Source organism: Oenanthe melanoleuca, chromosome 8, assembly GCF_029582105.1.
Source record: "Oenanthe melanoleuca isolate GR-GAL-2019-014 chromosome 8, OMel1.0, whole genome shotgun sequence".
Lineage (NCBI taxonomy): Eukaryota > Metazoa > Chordata > Aves > Passeriformes > Muscicapidae > Oenanthe > Oenanthe melanoleuca.
In genome coordinates, this window is record NC_079342.1 from 15,606,222 (window position 1) to 15,612,821 (window position 6,600).

Consider the following 6,600-nt stretch of genomic DNA (forward strand, 5'->3'; position numbering starts at 1 on the left):
GCAGGTAAGAGGCCACACCTGTCCTCGGCCTCAGCTTCACCCCTTCTTCACTTTCCACGTCCTTATTCCCAGCTCCGCACCTCGGCAGCGCGCTGAGCTCGGCAAGGGACAGCCCCGGAATGCTGTCAGGGATGTGGCTGGACATCCCTGGGCACATCCCAGGGCACAACCCAGGGCTCATCCCAGGGCTCATCCCAGGGCACATCCCAGGGTACATACCTGAGCACATCCCTGGGCACATCCCTGTCACATCCCTGTCACATCCCTGTCACATCCCTGTCACACCCCTGGGCACATCCCTGTTACATCCCTGGGCACATCCCTGGACACATCCCCGTGACATATCCCTGGGCACATCCCTGGGCACATCCTTGTCACATCTCTGTCACATCCCTGTCACACCCCTGGGCACATCCCTGGACACATCCCTGACACATCCCTGGGCACATCCCTGTCACATCCCTGGGCACATCCCTGGGCACATCCCTGTCACATCCCTGACACATCCCTGGGCACATCCCTGGGCACATCCTGGTCACATCCCTGTCACATCCCTGGGCACATCCTGGTCACATCCCTGTCACATCCCTGGGCACATCCCTGTCACATCCCTGGGCACATCCCTGGGCACACAGCCCCTCACACCTCCCAGTCAAGTGGAGCTAACAGTGCTCCTTGGACCATTTCTCCACTGCAGAAATACAATGAGAATACATCCAGGCAAGGCATTAATGTTACTACCAATAAGGCTGGAAATTCAAGGGTTGTTTCTGATCCTGCACTCAAACTGTTACAACTTGAAGTTATAGATGACTTTCAAGTTCTTTCATCCATTGATGTCCAGTACTACTAAAGAGGCCTGAATGGGAACTTTTATTAAGAACTCTTACTATAGAAATAAGCCAAAATATAAAATCAATGTCAAATTCTGAAACAAAACTGTAAAATATTACAGAATTTATCATGCATGGGCTACAATGATGAAGAACTTGGATTTGTTTTCATTGACAGGCAGTCTTGAGTGGCACTATTCCTGGCACCACAAGACAATTACTTAAAAATAAAATTCTCAAATATACCAGTTTTTGCTTACCTTCATATCTTGAATAATACAAGTTGCATTTCTTTAATCCACCAGTGAGGAAGTACAGGCTAGCTAAATTTATTTCTTCAAACAGTATTTAAAGTCACATACATAAACAGTTTAAAGCACCACATGATGGCCTTATTCTTCAAAATGCTTGTCAGATTTTGACATTTTATCTTACAATGAGCAAAAATGCTCAATTTGGTCTGATTGGGACCAATAATTTCCCATAAATTCTTTTTTAAGACAACAGTAAAACAAAAATATCTCAACATACATTATTTCCTATTAAAGTTCAGAGAAGAGTTTATTTTATGTTCCCCTGCCCAGGGATAAAGGGAGATGGAGATCTCAAACTACAAACAGCTTGCTCCATGCCCTTCTTCCCTAGCCAGATTTCTTCACCCAAAGATCCTGAAATGGGGGAAGATTTTTCTTGAAAAGAAGCAATGAAGTTGCTACTTCAAGACTGCAGTCTGGGTGGTAGAAGCTGAAACAGCATTATCAGATAGATCAAGACAAAGGGAGGAACAGAAAAACCTCAAGACATCTGTTTCAGCCTGCTTGTAAAAATGTAGTGAGGGAAAGGCAAGCTTGTAGAGTGCATCCTGAGTAAAGCATTAGCCTGCCAAAAGGAGGGAGAGTGGCATTTCAGTTGCTGCAGAGATGGAGAAAAAAGGCAAGAAGAGTTAGGAAAGTAAATATAAGCTTCCATCTCGCTTTTCAGACAAGAGGCATTGAAGAGTGCTCCTGCACCTGTACAGCTGTAAGAGCACAAAGTGCCACATCACATGTGCTGTGAGCAGGACAGCAGCTTGTTAAGCATCAGCATAAGCAGGATGGATGTGTCTGGGGCTCAGCCTCTACACATTTGGGTGCTTCTGATACAGGAATAACTTAAGTAATGACTTCTCTGGAGTGGGGAGGGTTTGTAGGACTATGGCTAAGTAGGATGGAGATTTCAGAGGGTGGTGGAGGGGTGAAAACTGGCACCAGCAGAACTAAGTTTTTCATACTGACCAATGGTCAGCTCCTTTCATCTATTGCTAATGAATTCAGGAGTGACCAAATCTGCCCCATCACAGCCTCTGTGCCTCTGAATGGGCAGCCACTGCTTGCTTAGGCAGTAGCAGTCTTTTCACAGGTCAAAACCTGAGGGACAGCTGTGGGACAGGAGAAGGACTAATGTCATTTTCATTAGGGCAGAGGCTCCTCCTCTCAACAGTTTGACAGTGAACCATTATGGAGCTGGGTTTGATTGAGCTCCTTTTTATGTCTGAGAACAAAAGCTGTCGGTTCAGGAGCCACAATGGAGTGTTTCCTGAGGCTTTCTCATTCTATCTATTCAAAGACTGAAGAACTGAGGTGGTGCCTTGGCTTAGCTCACTGACTTCAGCACTTCTCAATGTGTTGGGCTGCTTGTGTTGCAAAACCCTTAAATCCTGCATACTCCAAGAATCAGGAAGATAAATATTCTTTTTGCTACAAGTTTCAACTTGACTGAAGGAATCAGAATTCCCTGCTTACATTCAATGATTTTAAATTCAAGACCAAAAGTTTAATATATATAAAGAGAAAGAGATACAGAGATAAAAAGGCATCTCTTGTCCTGTGACAATTGCAGTCCACTTACTGGTTACCAAAGAGTGGAAAGGAAATGTGACAAAAAACTTCTGGATGGAGAACCACGTTGCTGGTTTGCAAATGAAGTGTACAGTAATCAAATCCTCAAAGCCTCCTGCTACAAATCCAGGAACATACTCAAGTGTTGCACTAGTTTTTCACTAAATACTTGCTTCAAACAACCTTGCTGTAAATGAACAGGTAGGCATTTCAGTAGCAACAACAAAGTTGGTAAAATGCAAGTAAGAACAGTATCTCTTTCTCCTTTTTCATCCACCCAAATTTTTTGTGCAGCCTTCAATGATAGTTACTATATACTTTTATTATATTCACAGTTCTTGCTGCAAAACACTGGAAACCTTTTCCTTTTTGTACATAACAATAGTAAGTGTCATCTTTCTATTTAGTGAAATAGCAGTGATATAAAAGCCTTTATATTTCAGAGACAAAAGTAGTAAATCAAAATAACTATACAGGGAAATTGTGAATATAGGATCAGATTTGGGGCACCTCAGTCAAATAAAGCTGTCAGTGAAAATCCTTCAGTTAAATGCCACCTTGTTCAGCCCATAATTGTTTGAGACAAAAAATGCTTCTGAGGCCACAGGCACTGACAATGAGTTTACAGTATCCATCCCCTCAGAGGGTTAGAGTTACTGCCTTTTATTTCTTCAAAAATCAGCAATCCTTCAGGACTTCCTTCTCCTCTGGACTTAATGCCCCAAAGAACAACTTCTGTCAAAGATCCAACTATACACAATGAATGAGCTATGCAAATGAAAAAGCTGATATCCACATGAGGATACAAAAGGAGATTTAGTCTAGGAGGGATTTACATCAGAAACATTGTACATATTTTGATCCATCCATACCATTCTAAGTATTATATGGCTGAGAGAAAAGAAATAAATTAATGCAAATGATGAGTTTCAAAAGGTCAATAACCAACGCTGAGAGGTTGGGCAGAGGTTTGCTCTGTTCTGAAGTTAGCAATAGTCAGACAGCAGAAGCAGGAGATAAAAAATTACAGTCATGGAAAATCTGAGTCACTTGTTAAGAGCACCAGCATTACTAATTCTTGGGTTTTTAGTGGTGTTTTTTAGTATTCTCTTTATAAAATGAGGAATTATTTCCATGTCTTTTTTAAGGTCGTTAACTTCATTTTACAGCAGATTTTCAAAGAAACTGGTTTTAAATGATGTAGTAGTGAAGGACAATTTGCAATCACATTTCATTAAACAGTTGACTGATAAGGGCTAATTTTTCTTGAGAATTTAATTACACCTCCTGACTGGAAAATGCAATCAGAAAATTAGGTCAGTAATGTGGAAGGTGATCATGTGCATAGTAAAATGGCAGTAAGCACACAATAAAGGATGTCACAAATTCATAGGCTTTTAAACACCCATGTCAATTTACCAAGTACAGCTTCCTTAAAAAGTGTTATGTGACTGTTGTATCCTGAAGATCCTGGCTTGATAGTGTTAAGACAGGACAGTAAGTTTCTGCCCAAGCTAGGAAACAGATTTAGTAAGAACACATGCACGGCCATACTGGGTGCAGTTAGACCATGTAGGTGTCTGAAGCAAGTAATGGAAGTTGGAATTTGTCCCCTTAAAGATGTGTCTCAGGACCCTGGGTTTGCTTGATTCTTGAGGGAGGAGGGATAAAATATTTGCTGTATCCTGTCATATTCAAAATATGTGTTTTAAAATATGTTAAGACAGTTCACCAAGTGTTTTAAAAAGTGTGGTTCAGCAGAATGCAGACAGCTCACCCGTGGCTTTGTCATTCTGATAACCACAGCTCTGACCTTCATACCTCACCATGAAGCAGTAAAACAGTCACAAATTGTGGCTTAAGTACTGCCTGAATTGGGACACTGGCCAGTGCAGCTAAAGGAGGAAATTCTAGGTAGTTAAATATAAATTAATGGAGTTTTGCAACAAGCCCCAGATCAGTTCAGGAGGTTAAAACCACCAACATGCCAGTAAGCATTCACTATCAGAGAGAAATAAACCAAGAAAGGTCATCAGGGATCATAACAACAAACATACATCTTTCTGCAGAGATTTCCACCTGCTGATATGTGAAAAGGGACTGTTTGCTCTTACTGGAAGTACAGCTGTGGATAATGGTGATTTGTTTACTAAACATCCCTCTCAGCAAGGAATTTAAATTATTTGCTTCTTGATAATGAGACACAGCTCCTGGCAAATGAGGTAAGAGTTGCCATAGATAGAAAAAAAAAAGGAAATATTCTCAATTTCCCTGGTGAGGAGGCGGGAGAGGGGACACAGAGGTTTGCTATAATTTGTGACATTCATATTTGCAGTGTAGTTATTTTGACTGGAAATAGCAAAGATAGATTTTCTGTTTTAATGTGATCTCACAAGAAGTCCATTCAGAGGCCATCCTTTAACCAAGGAACTGGTCATCAAATGGCTGATGGTACTATTGCTACCAAGCAAATTGTTTCTGATACCAACAGACCTGCAAAATAATTCCTTGATGGGCAAACCCAAAACTGAAGTGCTAAACTGCTGAAACTGCTGAGTTTGACTGAGTCATCACTGCCAAACTGTGCTAGCAGAGGAGGAGAGAGCTCAAGTATCATCATCCAGCTATCAAAGACACAGACAAAACTTCCAAATGGCAACACGTTACTAAACCCACAAGTTTCCAGTCTAAGAATATTTGCAATCTGCCAGGATATTCAATGCAGCAACAAAAATTGATTCTATACTGCATTATTCACATTTGTTCTGAGCAATGTTTACATAAGCATAAAAATTGGGCTGCCTCATATTGGTCAAATGATTCCCCAATGGATCATGACAACCAGTGCTGAATTTTAGAAGTGGCTGCTGAAACATTTCATTGCGTCAGTTTATTGATTTGCATTTATTCCTGCTTAGGGATACACTTTCATCTTAATCACATACTGTTCTCTAAAATTATCTGATTGCTACAAATAGTGACTAATTTGGCTGCATCAGAAAGAACTGCAGGACAATGATTCCCTTTCCTTCTTCCTCATTTGCAAACCTTGTATCTGGTACTTCCTTGAACCCTTTATTTTCTGATATGATGCTACAAGGCATACATGGGAGATGATTAAGATCCTTCTGAGTGTGGTTTGATTCTTTTTTATGTGAAGCTTTATGCATTACTTCATACAAGTACAGCCCTTAGAAATGAGGGAAGAGGAATAGAATAATAGAAATGTGATTACAGAGCAGGTGTATCACTGAGGATGTTCTTCCTATAAACCTATGAATTTGAAAGCATTCTTTCAAGAATTTATAGGAAACTTCATGTAGCAGTTCTGTACCCATTTATCTGACTAATGAATAGCAGATTAAACATTTTTAGCGTATTTTTAAAAGTTACATTTGACATTTCAGAACCAAGGGTTGCCTTCGTTATGATTATATAAAATATCAAATTTTTTATACTATTGTACACACAAATTTTTAAAAGGCCAGAGGAAACACATATTGCCATTACTGACTGAATATTGCCTGTTCAGGCTGGGGTAATTTGTAGTAAGTGGGCTTAATCAGGAGTGGAAGTATAGTTCTACACATAAAAATAACAATGTAATTTTCTTTCATTTTAAATATATAGGGCAAAATATTCTCTTTTATGACTCATCTCTTTAGTATTTGGAGACAAAGAACAAACATTCTACAAAATTATACTAAATTAACTCTTTTTAGCTTCATAGTATCTCCTTTTCTCTTCTTCCATTCTCCAGGATGGAGACAATGCAAAAACAAGGCAGAAGAAATCTTTCATCAAGTATTCTTTTTGATCAGTGTGCTTAAGTCAAATTAAATAAAGAAATAATTTCCTTCAAATTATCCTAACCTATTATATTCATTTAT